Source organism: Rhinopithecus roxellana, chromosome 1, assembly GCF_007565055.1.
Source record: "Rhinopithecus roxellana isolate Shanxi Qingling chromosome 1, ASM756505v1, whole genome shotgun sequence".
NCBI lineage: Eukaryota > Metazoa > Chordata > Mammalia > Primates > Cercopithecidae > Rhinopithecus > Rhinopithecus roxellana.
Window position 1 is genome coordinate 130334267 of NC_044549.1, and position 18149 is coordinate 130352415.

At 43.0% G+C, this 18149-nt stretch overlaps 1 protein-coding gene across 1 annotated transcript in view; it reads right to left on the reverse strand.

The window, feature by feature from the left end:
* Positions 1–4362, reverse strand: part of VPS8 (VPS8 subunit of CORVET complex) — a 263309-nt gene extending 258947 nt beyond the window's left edge. The window contains exon 1 of the mRNA XM_030931118.1: positions 4275–4362. The gene's annotated coding sequence lies outside the window, so the exon portion shown is untranslated. The remainder of the gene's footprint in view (positions 1–4274) is intronic.
* Between the last annotated feature and the right edge of the window lie 13787 nt (positions 4363–18149).

The window sequence follows — 18149 nt, forward strand, 5'->3', positions numbered from 1 at the left end:
GCTTTACTTGACCCTGGAATTTCTTTCCAAGAAGGCACATTTAGGTAATTGCAGCGCACAATGCCAGAACTGCCACAATGAAAAAGTCCAAACTGTTTCTCTTTCTGTTCTGTTGGTGAATGTCTAAATGAGGAGAGTGATCATAAGTACATACAGATTTTAAAATGTTAAAAAGAAAAGGGAAGGAACAGTGCCTAAGACCTTCCTGTATACAGTGCTAAGTTACTGCTATGAATTGTCAGATGCAATCAGCTCCAGTCTAGAAAAGAAAAATCCAATCCCCTATCACAATACACAAAACAGTAACATGAACTAAGTCTACAAATATCTAATGTAGAAATTCTAACTTTATTGATCGTGAGGTAGTAAGTGAAATGAATTAACAGAGAAAAATGATCACTTCCAGCTTCTATAATATTGTCTCCACTATCAAGAGAATCTCTCTTTCCAGACCCACTTCAACCCCAAAGAACCCCTCCTAAAAAGCATAAGGGCCTTGTGTAGGCTGAAATATATTCCCTTTTCTTCTTTACGTAACTGATGCAGGTAAATTCTTATAAGTTAAATGCGCAAAAGATTGGATTCCACTTAGGTAAAGGCTGAGTGGATGACGGCCTTCTTTATTAACTTGCAATTAACTGTCATCTCAATTTCTCTTGGTTAGGTGCCAAGAAGGATGTAGTGTCACAAGAGATTTATTTATTTATTTTTTTTAAGAGCAAGAAGTAACTGGAAGCATCTTGCTGAATTGCAACGGAAAAAATAAAGGTTAAAACACCCCAGCACCTCTGCCATCTTTCCTGCAGGGCAACTGCTTCTCCTCCATTCCAACCATATGATTTTGGTGGTGCTGCCAATCAAGTACCCTATCTGCCTAGCTAGGGGAGCAGAACAGTAGGCCCATCACATTCTTGTGTCCTATCTGGCCAATCAAGGTCCTTCTGGAATTTCTCTTTATTCTGGGGTGCTTAACCTTGGATGGCATAACACAGGAATTGTCTGCAGTCACATCGTTTATGCACTTATATACAGTCATGTGCCCCAAAAAGACGTTTTGGGTCAATGACAGACCACATATGCAACCATGGTCCCCTAAGATTACACATAATGGAGTTGAAAAATTCCTGTAGCCCAGTGATGTCATAGCTGTTGTAATGCAACACATTACTTGTGTGTCTGTGGTGAGGCTGGTGTAAACAAACCTACTGTACTGCCAGTAGTATAAAAGCTAAGCACATAAATTATGTACAGTACATAATACTTGACAATAAACTATGTAACAGTTTATGTATTTGCTATACTATACTTTTTATCATTAAAGTGTACTCATCCACTTATTAAAAAATTAAAAAGTTAGCTGTAAAACAGTTTTAGGCAGGTCCTTCAGGAGGTAATCCAGAAGGCACTGTTATCATAAGACAGTTCCCTATGTGTTACTGCCTCTGAAGACATTCCAGTGGGACCTTTCTGACTCTGTGCAGGCCTAGGGTAATGTGTTTGTGTCTTAGCTTTTAAAGATTAAAAAATTTTAAAATAGAAAAAAGCTAACAAAGATATAAAGAAAATATATTTGTACAGCTAATTGTACCATGTGTTTGTATTTTAAGCTAAGTTTTATCACAAAGAAGTTAAAAACTTTTTTAAAAGTTTATAACATAAAAGTTACATTATAGTAAGCTAAGGTCAATTTATTATTGGAGAAAGAAAAAAATTTTTCATAAATTTAGTGTAGCCTAAGTGTACAGTGTTCAAAAAGTCTACAGTAGTGTATAGTAATGTCCTAGGCCTTCACATTCACTCACCACTCACTCACTGCCTCACCCACAGCAACTTCCAGTCCTGCAAACTCCATTCATGGTAAGTGCCCCATACAGGTGCACTTACCTTTTAATCTTTTAAACTGTATTTTTACTGTACCTTTTATATGTTTAGATATACAAATACTTGGCCATTGTGTTACAACCACCTAAAGTATTCTGTACAGTAACATGCTGTGCTGGTTTCCAGTCTAGGAGCAATAGGCCATCCCACATACTCGGGGTGTGTGGTAGGCTATACCATCTCAGTTTGTATAAGCACACTATGATGCTTGCACAATGACAAAATTTGCCTAACTACGTATTTCTTAGAACGTATCCCCTAATTGTCCCATGACTGTAACAGGACAGAACGAGGCTTGCAATTACAGTTGCAGAGGAGATAGGGAACTGAGGGTTACTGGTCCTTTGCAGAAAGGGAGAGACACACAAGTACTCCATCACTGGAGTCACTGGATTTAGTGATACCCCAGCCCCTTCCAGGTTTGGAGCCAATAAATCCCTTTTAGCTTAAGCCCATTTGAATTTTCTGTCGCAACAGAAATATCTTTGACTAAAAAAAGTGTAATTACTATTAGAGTAAACCTAAGAAATTCATAACAGTGAAAAATCCAACACAAAGCTGTAGTTCCTTGCTAATACACAGAACACATTTAATAATGTCATACAACATGAAGATAAGTCAAATATTCATTCAAGATTCAGTTAAGAATACAACAGTTTGATTTTACCACTATGTACAGATGGCACCTAAAGTTGTGGATCAAGAGAACATACCATCTAAACTCTATAAAAGCTATCAATAGATCCAAAGTTAAACATACTTTATTAAGTTCAAAAGATCCTACTTCTCATTCACATACATAACTGACAGTTTGTGTCACACTGGTTGAAATGTCAATGGAAGAGTGAGATACAACTAAGAATCACCAACATGTCCCAATATTGTGGAAGACAGAAAACATCCATCTGCTGACAATGGTCCAGATACGAAGGAAATATATTAAATATAAGGAAAAAAATCAACATATTACTCTGTAAGAGCTCTGGAAAGAATTTTCTCACATATGCCTCTTTGACCATATAAAGCCCAACAGTTCAACCAATTTTTTTTCCATTTATCTTTATTGCATATTCTACAGAACAGGCCAGCTATTGCCAGAAGATTCAATACCTACTCTGTGCTTAAATTTAACCATGAGCAAACCCATGTCTTACACAAACATGTGCAGATTCTTCATCCACATTTATATTAGATATACCTCAAACACACACAGGCAGACATAGACATACACAGACAATTAACATGTAATTATCTCCCAAACGCAGACATTTGGAATAAGGTTTAGCACCACAAGATAACATCCATGCTTGTTTGGCTTGGGTTTTGGGTTTTTTAGTACGGGAAAATTGAGTATGGTAGAGGGCGGATGGTGCAGAGGACAGAAGTCTTCCTATTCATTATAACAAGAATTTAAGAAGTGGAGGGGATCTGTTTATTTAAAGAAGGCTCCCCAGCTAGCTATTCCTGATAACCCACGGCCAAGGAACCTCTCACCGATTCTACCTCCTCCCACCCTATCCTGTGAAGCACTCCCATTTTGTACACCCAGACACTCTGAGCAGCTGCTTTCCTCCTTCCCCAGGTGCCACGCACGAAGAACAGGCCAAGGCACAGGAATAGCCTCGAACTTTAGAGGTCCACCTTTCATCCTGCTGCCCTCATTCTGGTGCACAACTTGCACGTGGAGACAAACTGGAACCAGCCTCACAGGGTGCGCACCGATCCTAAGAGGTGCATACCCCATCTAAGCCTCAGGCACCCTGATATCAGTCCCTGGAGGATAAAGGGGTCCACACCTGTTTTCCAGGCCCGACAGACGGGCTACACACCTGCTTCGCCCGGGAGTGGGGAGGGGCATGACACCCGCCGCCTAGGCTCACAGTCGGGGGAGCGGGCGCGCCAGTCCCTCAGCCTAATTGTCGCAGGACTGTAATAGGACAGAATGAGGCTTGCAATTATAGTCGCAAAGGAGATAGGGAACTGAGGGGTTACTGGTCCTTTGCAGAAAGGGAGAGACACACCAACACATCACTGGAGTCACTGGATTTAAGGATACCCCAACCCCTTCCATGTTTGGAGCCAATAAATCCCTTTTTACTTAAGCCCATTTGAATTTTCACATTCATTTGGAACCCTAAGTGGAAATTGCCCGACCCAGTTCCGGGCCAACGTAGGACACGCCCCTCCACTCAAGAATCAACCCCGCCCGGCCCGTGGCTCGGGTCCGGCTAGCCAGTCGGGGGCTGCTCTGTCCGCTACCCGGGGTCGCGCCGCTGTCGCGCTGGGAGGAGGCGCCGAGGCTCAGAGACCTGTCGCGCGCTCTCCTCCTACCCTGAATACGGCCCCTCAATCCTATCTCCTCCCCACGGGCCCGCTCTCTGGAAACTGGTTACCTGAGCTTGCAGCCATTCCGGCCCTGGACTGCCGGCCCACGTGACCGCGCCCCAGCTTTAGCCTCACGCACGCGCACTACCTACCACTACTGGCCTCGCTTCCGCTTTTCTCCTCACACTGCTCCCGCTCCTGGGCGGTCCGCGCCTCTTCACCACGCTCCTATTTAAAGGGCCAGAGATATACTGGCTTCCCCCACGGAAAAAACGGGTGATTCACATCTTGAAGACCAAGAGAATGGAAACGTCTAAAGAGTAGCGCGGACGAATAAATAGCAGTCCTTGAGGTGAGAGGCGAAAGCTCCTCCTTTAAGAAAGTGAACTTACTTGCAGCCAGCCCAGAAGGGGAATTGATTCCCTGCCTTTTGGAGTTTGCAACCAGTAAATTTTTTTTAGCTTTTTTAAAAAAAAGATGAACACAGAATTGCCAATTTATTTTGTCAAATAAGGACAACAGGCATACACATACTAAAAAACCAACTATTATCTTCTAATATATCGTATTTCTCCCCAAAATACATCTTAACACCAAAAATATAGGAGAAACATAGTCTCAAATAAAGAAAACTTCTGAAAAATGAATAAAAACATATGCTTATTTCTCTTATTGCTCCTGAAGAAAGGTGAAAGCTTGCAGAAGAGACTCGTTTCTAGGGTCATCACTGTAGGTAACATTAGCCCCAGGACACAGATTTTAGGCCTGCTGGGGGCTATGGTCAAGGAAATAGGAGGAAGAACACCAGAAGATACTCTTGGAAGGAGATACAGAAAACATTCGGTTGGCCAGACATGTTTTTTTTTTTTTTTTTTTTTTTGAGACGGAGTCTTGCTCTGTCACCCAGGTTGGAGTGCTGCGGCCGGATCTCAGCTCACTGCAAGCTCCGCCTCCCGGGTTCACGCCATTCTCCTGCCTCAGCCTCCTGGGTAGCTGGGACTACAGGCGCCACCACCTCGCCTGGCTAGTTTTTTTTTGTAGTTTTTAGTAGAGACGGGGTTTCACCTTGTTAGCCAGGATGGTCTCGATCTCCTGACCTCGTGATCCGCCCGTCTCGGCCTCCCAAAGTGCTGGGATTACAGGCTTGAGCCACCGCGCCTGGCTGGGCAGACATTTTTGAGCATCAGCCAGGTTCACTAGACTTCTGGGCCTTCAGAGAACTCAAAGATGGGTAAGACACTGCCCTGCCCTCCAGATATTTATTGTCTAAGGATTCAGTGTACAGACATAACAAAATACAAGGTAGGCTGTTTTGAGTAATAAAAAGAAAGACATTGAACCACCACTTTCGGATCACAGACAAGGGGAAAAGTTGGAACAGTCAAGGAAGGATGTGGTATCTTGTCAGGGCCTTGAAGGATTTCAGTAGCAGAGAGCAGAGAGAATGCCAAGCTGAGGGAAGGCTGGGATCAAAGGCAGTACGAAGCAAGTTTGGGAACTAGTTACTGGCCTGATGTAGCCGTGGTGTGGGCAGTGGCTTTCAACCTTCTTTTAATCATTCCTCACAGTAAGAAATACATTTCAGGTCAGGCATGGTGACTCATGCCTACAATCCCAGCACTTTGGGAGGCCAAGGCAGGTCGTCAGGAGTTTGAGACCAGCCCGACCAACATGGAGAAAGCCTGTCTCTACTAAAAATACAAAAATTAGCCAGGCATGGTGGCATGCACCTATGTTCCCAGCTACTGGGGAGGCTGAGGCAGGAGAATCGCTTGAACCCGCGAGGCAGAGGTAGCAGTGAGCCAAGATTATGCCATTGCACTCCAGCCTGGGTAACAGAGAGACTCCAACTCAAAAAAAAAAAAAAAAGAAAGAAAGAAAAAAATACATTTCAGCCATGGACTAGTATAAAAATACACACAGTATGTGTATATGTGTGAGTATGCATGACAGGTAGGTAGGTAGGTAGGTAGGTAGGTAGGTAGGTAGGTAGATAGATAGACAGACAGATAGATAGATATGTTGAGATAGTAATTGCCCTTAGAATGTACAATGCAACTTGGTATTTTCTATTCTATTCTATTCTTTTTTTAAGTGCTGGTTACTGAATTCATTTCAGAACTCGGTGATGCAGAACAACCCATAGTTTGAAGACACTGGTGTAGTGTGTGTTAGAGATGTGGTAGGATATGAGGCTGGAAAGGCTGGGACCAGATCCAGCAGGACATTGCACGCTAAGCTGCTAAGCTGGGGCGTTCTGCTCTTCTGGTAAGAGCCTCCAGAGGAACTTGGGCAGAGGAATGGCAAGATGATAGCAGTGCTTAAGAAGGCTGGAGGCCGGGCGCGGTGGCTCAAGCCTGTAATCCCAGCACTTTGGGAGGCCGAGACGGGCGGATCATGAGGTCAGGAGATTGAGGCCATCCTGGCTAACACGGTGAAACCCCGTCTCTACTAAAAAGTACAAAAAACTAGCCGGGCATGGTGGTGGGCGCCTGTAGTCCCAGCTACTCAGGAGGCTGAGGCAGGAGAATGGCGGGAACCCGGGAGGTGGAGCTTGCAGTGAGCTCAGATCCGGCCACTGCACTCCAGCCTGGGCGACAGAGCAAGACTCCGTCTCAAAAAAAAAAAAAAAAAAAAAAAAAAAGAAGGCTGGAAACCGGCCTTTGGTTCTGAATATCACATTTTTCTAGAAAAGTTATTAAACTGGAGACTGTCTACAGAAGGATAAGCAAGCTGGTGAGACCAGAAAGCCTGTGTGACAGAGAACTTTTGAAAGTATCCAGAGGAAAAGGAATTGGCAGAAGTAGGGGAGAGCAGGGTCATAGGGGCGAGCAGTGGAAAGATAACTATTAGGTTGGTGCACAAGTAATTGCGGTTTTTGCCATTACTTTAAAAAACTGACCCTGGCCGGGCGCGGTGGCTCAAGCCTGTAATCCCAGCACTTTGGGAGGCCGAGACAGGCGGATCACGAGGTCAGGAGATCGAGACCATTCTGGCTAACCCGGTGAAACCCCGTCTCTACTAAAAAAATAAAAAAAATTAGCCGGGCGAGGTGGCGAGCGCCTGTAGTCCCAGCTACTCGGGAGGCTGAGGCAGGAGAATGGCGTGAACCCGGGAGGTGGAGCTTGCAGTGAGCTGAGATCCGGCCACTGCAGTCCAGCCTGGGCGACAGAGCGAGACTCCGTCTCAAAAAAAAAACAAAAAACAAAAAACAAAAAAAAGACTGACCCTTTGAAATATCTCTACAACACTCATAGACTTATTCTGGATAGCTGTAGAAAGAAAGCAAGTCTAGGACCTGTGTATGGATGTTGCAGAGAAGCAGATTTCAACTTGTAATAAAGAATATTTTAGGATGGTCCAGACTGACTCTGAGAACTCTCCAAAGTAACAGCCCTTTTATGTACCTCTGTTCACAGCAGTAAATAATGTCAAATGCTATCATTTCCAGGACTGTTTGCCTTAATAATAAAAAAAATTGTGTGCTTATTGTAGAAAACTTTGAAAATTCAGGAAATATTTTAAAGCAGAAATTACTCACATCCCAGAAAAAAGGCACTCATTGTTTTGGCTTATTTCTGTTGGATCTTTTTCTTTGCATATTTACATTTTTGACATAATAGAACTGCATATTTAGTTGTGTATTCTATATATTTATAGGATATATCGTTAATAGTCCATCCTCTCTTTTTTCACTGTTATATCTTGAGCACTATCCACCATCACTAAAATTGTTCACAAATATTATTTGTCATGGCTACATAATTATTAATGATATAGTTTCATGTATTCCATTATTCCACTATTTTTGGACATATAGGAGTTCCTATTTTTTACTGCTAACAAGAACATTGCCATGAATATCCTTATACATAAATCTTTGCCCACATTTTAAAATTATTTCCTTCCTTAGGCTAGCAACCTGTAAGTGGAATTCAAAGGCTTTGAAAACTCTTAAGTCTGTGAATACCCGTGGTCAAACTGCCTTCCAGAAATGTCAGGCCAGTTTTCATTCTCACCAGAAGCGCTCAAGGGTGCCCATCGCACATACCCCCACTGGCATTTATTTTATCTTTAAAAAAAAAAGATTTGGCCGGGCGCGGTGGCTCAAGCCTGTAATCCCAGCACTTTGGGAGGCCGAGACGGGCAGATCACGAGGTCAGGAGATCGAGACCATCCTGACTAACACGGTGAAACCCCGTCTCTACTAAAAAATACAAAAAACTAGCCGGGCGAGGTGGCGGGCGCCTGTAGTCCCAGCTACTCGGGAGGCTGAGGCAGGAGAATGGCGTGAACCTGGGAGGCAGAGCTTGCAGTGAGCTGAGATCCGGCCACTGCACTCCAGCCTGGGCGACAGAGCGAGACTCCGTCTCAGAAAAAAAAAAAAAGATTTGCCAATATGATAGATGAAACGGTCTCTCATTTTAACCTGTATGGAATTACTATTGGAGTGGAATATCTATATAAATTTCTCAGCCCTTTATAGTTATTCTGGGAATGCAGTTTCACTGCTGGATTTCTGATTGGCAAATAGTACTGAGTGAATTGTTACAGACTTGTGAGAAAAAAAAACGGAGAAGGATTTTTAAAACAAATGATGTAGTCACACCAAGTTATAGGCAAGTTATATTGTGGTGTGCTGCGCTAACAAAGGTTAGTGGGAGAATTGAGTCATCACACAGTATTACAATATTCATGTGAATATTGGCTTCAGCAAAATATCATTCCTTATATTAAATCAAAATTGTAGATATGAGTTTCTTCATTTAGTAGTTTTGTTTGTATTCAATTTATTTTTTTAGTTTTATAGATGCATAAAATCTATAAAAATCAGGAGCCCTGAGTTTTGTGTTTGCATATATATATACACATATATGTATGCAACATTATAAAAAATATATAAGCTAACTCTAGATATCTGTGAGAATCTTTTCCCCTTACGAAGGATCTGAACAATATCCAAGTTTGAGAAATAGTGATACTGGAATTTCTTAAAGTTTCACTTGTACTTATCTAAACATAGGTATTGAGATTTTTTTGAAAGGTAAAATTTGTTTCAGCATATTATATATTGAAATTTTTCTATATAGAATAGTGTAATGATTTTCCTCTTTTTGGAAAGAGTACCAAAAGCTCTACTATGTTTGGGGTTCAGAGAGTATGTTTTGACTTAAAATGTACCATTCATCAGTTAACTTTCTACAGGCCAGTAAGACCTAGACAGAATAATGTTTGCATTTACTAAACCTGTAAGTAAGACAAAGCAGTTGAGCAGATAGTGATTACAATGGAGCTTTTGCGAAGTGGTCTTAAGAGAAACTAAGCCAATGAGAAAAAAAGTTGCATGTGAGCTCTCAGAGCCTTGGAAAACAGTGAGGGCTGGCCTGCAGGGTGCACAGGAGCTAGAAGGGGGGCGCCACTGAGGGCTGCCACATTTGGATGGTGTCCTTACACCAGCTCTATTCCCTCCAGCTCTCCCCAAGAGAGAAGGATGCAGACCTCAACCCAGACATCACTATTACCCCTGCATCTAGAATAAGCCACATCTCTCCTGAAAGAAAAAAAAAATGTCTGTACCTGAGAACAAAAGGCAGAGAATAGGAGATGGACCCCTTGGTCATTTCTCTTTTTGCTCACAATCACAAAATAAACTGACCTCTTTTCCGTTTTTAAAAAGGGAGCTTGTTGGAGCACAGACCATTTTTAGGGCAGTAAAATGATTCTGTATGATGCTATAATAGTGGAAACATCATAAATTTGTCCAAAGCCACAAAATGTACAACACCGAGAATGAACCCTAGGGTAAACTCTAGGTGTGGGTGATAATGATGTAATGATGTGTCAGTGCCGGTCCATCAGCTGTAACTAATGTAGCACTCTGGTGGGGGAGACCATGTATGCATGGGGCAGGCAGTGTATGAGAAGTCTCTGTACCTTCCTCTCAATTTTGCTGTGAACCTAAAATTACTCTAAAGAATCAAGCTTATTTAAATAATTTGGCCGGGTGAGGTGGCTCACACCTGTAATCCCAGCACTTTGGCAGGCCAAGGCGGACGGATCACCTGAGGTCAGGAGTTCGAGACCAGCCTGGCTAACATGGCAAAACCCTCTCTACTAAAAATACAAAAATTAGCCGGGCATGGTGGCAGGCACCTGTAATCCCAGCTACTCAGGAGACTGAGGCAAGAGAATCGCTTGAACCCGGGAGGCTGAGGTTGAAGTGAGCTAAAATTGTGCTACTGCACTCCAGCCTGGGCAACAGAGCGAGACTCTGTCTCAAAAAATAATAAATAATAATGAAAATAATGATAATTTAAAAAGCCAAAACCAAAACCTGGTGTACAGGGTTTTTAATCTAAAAATCAGGAGTCTTTGCATATATACATATGCAAACTTCATGAGTCAAAATGTCCAAGCAGGCTGCAGAGACGTAAAATTGGTTCTTTGTAAGTGACTCAACCTAGTCCAGCTGTCAGTCTCATGTTCCTTCTGCCTAGAGTGATCCTCTCTCAGGATAACCACTTGGCTCACTCGCTCACCTTCTTCAGGGCTTTGTTCAAATGTCACTGCAATAAATATTTAGTCAGGGCAATAAATATAAGGAAGATGGGGAGCAGTTCTCTCCTCCATCCGGTTCTCACCAGTTCATCCACCCGGTTTCTTTCCATCTGGTGACACTGTTTTCTGAACACATGGACTCTAAATGCTCTGACACAGAAGAGAGGGGCGCAGAAAGCCCACTGGCTCCGAATTCCTTGGCCTGAAAGTGACATGGGCCCCTTCTGCTCACAGTCCATTGGCCAGCACTAGCCACCCAGCCCTGCTTTACTACGACAGAGGCTAGGGAGTGTAGAGGAGTACAGAATTCTAGGGAGTATAGCCGGCTTCTGCCACGGTCACCTCAGGGAAGTCTTCCCTAGCTACTCTCATCCTCCCCACACTCTGTCACCACTCTCCTATGTGTTGTTTTTTTCTATAGTACTTGTCATCATCCAACATACCATAGGTGTACTTATTTATCTGTCAAGTTTCTGTCTTCCCTACCAGTACATGAGCACTATGAGAGCAGAGACTTTTGTCTAGTTCACTTATGGTTGTACCCCCTGCATCTAGAATAGTACATGGCACAGAGTAGGAGCTCCATAAATTTGTATTAAATAAATGAACAAATTCTGCAATGACAGCTTATATTTGTGTGTGAAGGGGGTGTCACATGCACGAACCTGAGAATGCTTCCAAAGTCGGGATCGAGGAATAAAGATCTCCCTTACAGTATACACCAGCATTGATTGAGTACCTATTATGTGCCAGGCACTACGCTTGTTGCCAGGAACACAAATATGAATGAAAGCCAGTACCTGATCCCTAGCCAGGAAGACAACACTAAAAAACACAACATTTACAAGATCCATGAGAGAAATAAATTATGGAAGCTCAGAAGGTCAAATTCTCCTGACCTTTAGCAAGAATCGTGTTTTATATCCAAACATTACTAGAATAGCAACAAAAAAAGAGGGGACTCAGGAATCATAAATTGCTTCCCAAAGTCATAAAAGGAATCGTATCTATATTCTCTGCCATTTTGTATTCTCAACAACAAGCTGACTTTCACTTTCCATTCACCCATTCATTCTAATGCCTTCCCTCATCCCTCTTTCCTTCGGCCTTAGAAAAAGAAAAACATTTCTCTTTCTAATAATTTCATGATTCCAGAAATGTTATCATTTGAAATCTGCTTAGAGTATTTTGTCTTCCAGCCCCACCCCTGCCACTGCTTCTGTACTCCTGCAAGCAAATAATCACATCACTTATCAGCCTTTTGAACTTAGAACTGGGCATTCTCCCAGAACGCAATAGCAAGAAGAGGGTGGAGAGAAATGTCCAGGGCTAGGATCTGAGCTTTAAAGGGGATCCTAGGCAGGACTGGGCATTAGGCAAGGACTGAAGAGGACTAAGCATTAGACGAGGAAAAGGTCAAGGAAAGAGTAAAGAAGATGCAGAAACAACCAGGATATCAGAGGCAAATTTGACCTATTTTGCCATTTTGCCTGGACATAGCCTTGTTTACATAAAAGGGTAACACAAAAAGAGGAAGGGTTGAAGTCAGCTGAAAACGAAAGACAGTTCAAAATCATCACTGTTTCAGGGCCCAGACTCCTTCTATCTCATTGTTCCTCCATGTAGGGCCTCAATTCTCAAGTCTGTTCTATCGTCCAAAACGTCTATTACAACTATCACATCCATTTTCCAATTAGCAAGGAAGAAGAAAGGAAGAAAGAAGGTATATTAGTTATCTGTCGCTGTGTAACTACCCAAGAAATTAGAGGCATGAATCAATAGCATGCATTATCTTATAGTTTCCATAAGTCAGGACTCTGGGCATGGCTTGACCGGATCCTCTGGTTTGGCTCTCTCACAAGTCTGCAACCAAGGTGTTGGCCCAAGCTGTAGAAATCTCCAGGCTCAAATTGGGAAGAATCTTCTTCCAAGATCACTAACTTGATTATTGGCAGGATTCTGTTTGCCACAGGCTGTTGGACTGAGGGTCTCAGTTCCTCACTGGTTCTTGGCCAGAGGGCCTTCAGTTCCTTGTCACGTGGGCTTCTCCATAAGGCAGCTCACAACATGGTAGCTTGCTTCATCCAAGCAAGCAAGCAAGAAGAGCCAGCAAGAATGTCAGGGAGATGGAAGTCACAGTCTTTTGTAAGTTGATCTTAGAAGTGACTTCTGGCTGGTCATGGTGGCTCACACCTGTAATCCTCGCACTTTGGGAGGCTGAGGTGAAAGAATCACTTGAAGCCAGGAGTTCAAGACCAGGTTGGGCAACACAGCAAGACCCTATCTCTGCCAAAGATCAGAAAATTAGCCAAGCATGATAGCACATGCCTGTAGTACTAGCTACTCTGGGGACTGAGGTGAGAGGATCGCTTGAGCCCAGGAGTTTGAGGTTACAGTGAGCTATCATGACACCATGGCACCCCAGCCTGGGTGACAGAGCAAAGCCCTGATAATTTTAAAAAGAAGTTACTTTCCTTTTTTTTTTTTTTTTTTTTTTTTTTTTTTGCTACACTGTATCTGTTAGAAGTACAAGCTCCAGCCCATACTCCAGGGGAGGCAATTACACAAAGGCATGACTTCCAGGAAGTAGGGTCACTGGGAGTTGTTTTAGAAGCTGCTGGCAAAGAAGGGTGTGCCCACTCCCTTCAGCTTCTGAAACTGCATACACCAGTCCTGCTGACTTACCATTGGTCCATTTCTAGCTGCAAGGAAGGCAGGAAAATGAAGTCTATATTCTGGATAGCTATCAGCCTAGCTAAAATTTATGGATTCAATCCTAAAGAACAACAGAATTCTGGAGGTTAGAAGCCTTAATTGTTCTGTACGCTTCAGGGCCTGCTCCAGACATTGAGGAGGAGAAAAATAGGGCTGGGTAGAGTCATAGAATCTGGGTTCAAATCCTGCCTCTGTCACACCCTATATGCTGAGTAAATTAAACCTCACTGAGTCTCAGTTGCATGCTCAGACTAAATTAAATGACCTATGTGACACATCTTGTACTTGGTATATTCTCGATATGCCTGCAACGTCTATTTCAGAGGTAGCTTTAATATCTCAGAGCCTTGGCCGGGCACCGTGGCTCACGCCTGTAATGCCAGCACTTTGGGAGGCCGAGGTGGGTGGATCACAAGGTCAGGAGTTTGAGACCAGCCTGACCAACATGGTGAAACCCCGTCTCCACTAAAAATACAAAAATTAGCTGGGCATGATGGTGCATGCCTGTAATCCCAGCTACTCAGGAGGCTGAGGCAGGAGAATCGCTTGAACTTGGGAGGCGGAGGTTGCAGTGAGCCGAGATCATGTCACTGCACTCCAGCCTGAGTGACAGAGCGAGACTGTCTCAAAAAAAAAAAAAAAAAAAAAATTCAGAGCCTTTTAAACCTGGCTGTGATAGCCAGTGAGCTTGCCATGTGACTCCATGCCATTTACCCAATTTCTTTGGGCCCCAGCTTCCTGTCAGGAAAAGATAGTACCAAATCCTACATATTTCTTCAAGTTGCTGAAAAGATAGCATATGATCATGTCAGTGATTCTTTTTTTAATGTGAAATGCCTGGCAAACCTAAGATGGCATTAGTGGCCACCAAGTGGCAGTGGGGAGCAATGGGCTTGGGTTCTGGCCCATGGCCACCAGATGGTGCTGGCATTCAGCAGTTACCTGGTTTTGCTGGGAGCCTTTACAGGGAGCCCCAGAAGGCCAGTGCTACCCTTCATCTCTAAGATGAGAGAAATGAGGCCTGGGGGTGGCAGTGGAGGATGCAGAGGGTGGGGGTCCACACAGCAGGGAGATCTAGAGCGCAGGTTTCCTGACTCCCAGCCTGGGGTGGCACATCCCTATCCAGTAATGATACCCACATTCTCTCTGGAGTTGCACTGGAGACCAGTGTCCAGACCAGCATCTTCTTGTTCATAGGTTCACCAAAATTTAAAAGCCTGCAGGATGTCCACAAGTATCATCTGTCTCTCTGGCTGTATAGCATAGTGGTTAAGAAAATGTTTTTAGGCTGGGCACGGTGACTCACACCTGTAATCCCAACACTTTGGGAGGCCGAGGCGGGCAGATCACTTGAGGTCAGGAGTTTGCAACTAGCCTGGCCAACATCATAAAACCCCATCTCTACTAAAATACAAAATTTAGCCGGGCGTGGTGGTGCATGCCTGTAACCCCAGCTACTCCGGAGGCAGAGGCAGGAGAATCGCTTGAACCTGGGAGGCAAAGATTGCAGTGAGCTGAAATCAGGCCACTGCACTCAAGCCTGGGAGACAGAGCAAGACTCCGTCTCAAAAAAAAAAAAAAAGAAGAAAGAAGAAAGAAAGAAAGAAAGAAAGAAAGAAAGAAAGAAAGAAAGAAGGAAAAAAGAAACAAAGAAAAGAAAGAAAATGCTTTTAGAGTCAGGAAGATCTCAATTTGCGTCTGTATATCAGCCTCCTCACCTGCAAAGTTAGGATAATAATTTTTACCCCATAGGTGTAAGTGTAAGTTAAATAAGACAAAATATGTGATTATAATAGGTAACATCAATTAGTGCTTATAAAGTGCCATACACTCTTCTAAGTAGTTTACATGTATTTAATTCTCACCATTACCTTACGTTGTATCTACTGCAGGTATTATTAAAGCCCATTCTACAGAAGAGAAAACTGAAGCATAGAGAAGTCGTAACTTGCCCAAACCCATAGTTAGTAAGTGGAGAAGCCAGGATTTGAACCTGTCTTCAGAGCCCATGCCCTTAACCACACTCGTTACTAATTTCTTGACAGAGAGAAAATGCCCAATAAATGACAGATATGGATCCACAGGGTCAAGTTGAGGGTTCTTGCTTTAGGGACAGGAGTTTGGAATGAGCAAAAAAACCACACTGCACCTGCACTTTCAGAGCGGCAGGAGTAACACACAGGTGAAAGAAAAATGTTAAGTACCCAAGTTAAAAATAAAAAGGTAACAATAAAATGTTAAAATTAAAAAGATAACTAAACGAAGCAGCTGGGATAAAAATATAGACTTTAGAGACAAAGAAACCAGTGCTTGAATTGAGATCCTGCCTTTTGCTGGCTATGGGACCTTGGTGAAGTCCTTTAACCTCTTAGAGTGTCCATCTAAAAATTAAATCTAATACCCTACCTTGTAGAATTACTGTAGGTGTTAGAGACCATTGTGATTAAAATGCCTGTACACAGTACGGCAGACATTTAATTATTATGGTTCTTGTTATAATAGATAGATAGGTAGATCAGCTGTTGGCTGAAGAGGATTCAGAGACAGTAAGCTGTTGTCCCTTCCCTCAAAGAACTTGTATAGCAGAGCAATGGATGTTCATACCATAGATGAATCAGGAGAAGTGAAACATGTACATGCAATGAGCTTTAGAAGGGACAACATGTTTCTCTAGCAGCGGTAAATTGGAGGAGGTTTCATGGGTATGATACTTAAGATGAGTCTTGATGGAAAGGAGACAAGGAGTACATTCCAGAAACGTTATCAGCAAGAGTTGGGTTTGTTTGGGGAGTAGTAAGCATTCCAGACTGGAAATGTGAGTCAGGCTGAAGAGTGTGGCAGCAGGGACAGGGAGAGAATTTCTCTCCTCCCAGACTTGGCACATTAAGCCCATGTGTTTGACTCTGTTCCTGCAATGACAGTAAAGTAGTAAAGTCTAAACCCACAAGAACTATCAGAACAAGAGAAGAGACAACAGCTGATGGATGATGTCAAAGAATTTTGCAAGAAGGATCCCATTGGATGAGTATTAACTGACTTAGCAGAGAAAAAAAAGCTGCCTGCAGGGCAGGCAAGGGGTAGAGATGCTTTCAAAAAGGAAGCCAATTTGACATGAAAAACAACAAAAAAATAAGAACGGAAGAGTTTAGGAAACGGAGGTATGGGTAACTGTGAAGTTAATGGGATGGAGTGGCTGCAAACATAAGGATGAGCTGAAAGTCAGCTTTCCCTCTCCAGCCTTGGTAGTCAAATAGCTTTGTTCATCCCACCCTGAAAAACACAGGCTTACTCTCCGGAGAGGCTGAAAGAGAGATTCTGGATTTGGGGAAGGCACCAGGCATGGAAGATGAAGAGGAAAGGCAGCATAGAGAAAGCAGGATGATCAAGTGAAAGTCTCACTCTTTTTTTTTTTTTTTTTTTTTTTTTTGAGACGAGGTCTTGCCCTGTCACCCAGGCTGGAGTGCAGTGGTGCGATCTCGGCTCACTGCAACCTCCACCTCCCAGGTAAAAACGATTCTCCTGCCTCAGTCTCCTGAGCAGCTGGGATTACAGGCACGTGCCACCATGCCTGGTTAATTTTTTTTTTTTTTTGTATTTTTAGTAGAGAGGGGGTTTCACCGTGTTGGTCAGGCAAAAGTCTCATTCTTGAGCAATGCAATCACCTACTCCTTCCCATGGGAAGGGAAAGCAGGGGCACCCAGAATGCTGGAGGCCTGGCTGACACTCCAGAGGAAAGAGGCTGACACTCTAGAGGAAAGGTCCTGCTGGGTAAACTGCCTCAAGAGAAAGATATATTGATACTGTCATTGGTTGGGGAGTCCGCAGTAAAACATTAGCTTCCTACCTGATAACCTTAAGGTGTGGTCTACCACTAAACCAGCTCTGCCCCAACACACAGAGATTTCAATGAGCTTTTTAGTGCCTCACTCTTCAATATGAATGGATGGTGAGGAAAGGAAGAGAGGATCTAAAGCAAAACCCAGTAGAAGAAAAAGGGGGAAGAAGAGGTGGAGAGGGGAGAAGAAGGAAGGAAGGAGGGACGAAGAGAGGGAGGCAGGGAGGGAAGAAAACTCAGGCGAAGCAGAGACAATTCAGACGATAATTCACTGCAATTTTAAACAGCATATTTAATATCCTTAGAGGGCTAGAAAACCACTGAAGCCATGAAACAATATCGGGGCTATAGAAAATAGACCTTCAGAGAATAAGAATGGGCTCTTGGAAATCAAGATTGCTAAAGTTTTAATGTTGTATAGGTTTAGAAGAAAAAAAACTAGAAAATCTCCTAAAAATAAGACAAATAAAGACAAAAAAGAATTAATAAAAGAAAAAGATTAAAGCATCAAACAATTACTCCAGAAGGCTCAATGCCAGAATAACAGGAGTTCCCGAAGGAAGAAACCGAGAAAAGTCTGGGGAATAATTACTAAATAAATCCTTTGAAAATTTTCCAGGATAGTAAAAAAAAAAAATCATATTAAGGCACATCATTGTAACATATCAGAAATAAAGAGCAGAACCTTGTAGAGAGGAAAATCTAGGTCACCTACAAAGGATTGAGGTTCAGAAAACACTGGGGAAAAATGCTGGAATGGGCATGAGAGATCTTACTGGGGTGATGGAAACATTCTAAAATTTGTTTGTGGTGATGGTTGTAGGGCTTGGTTAAT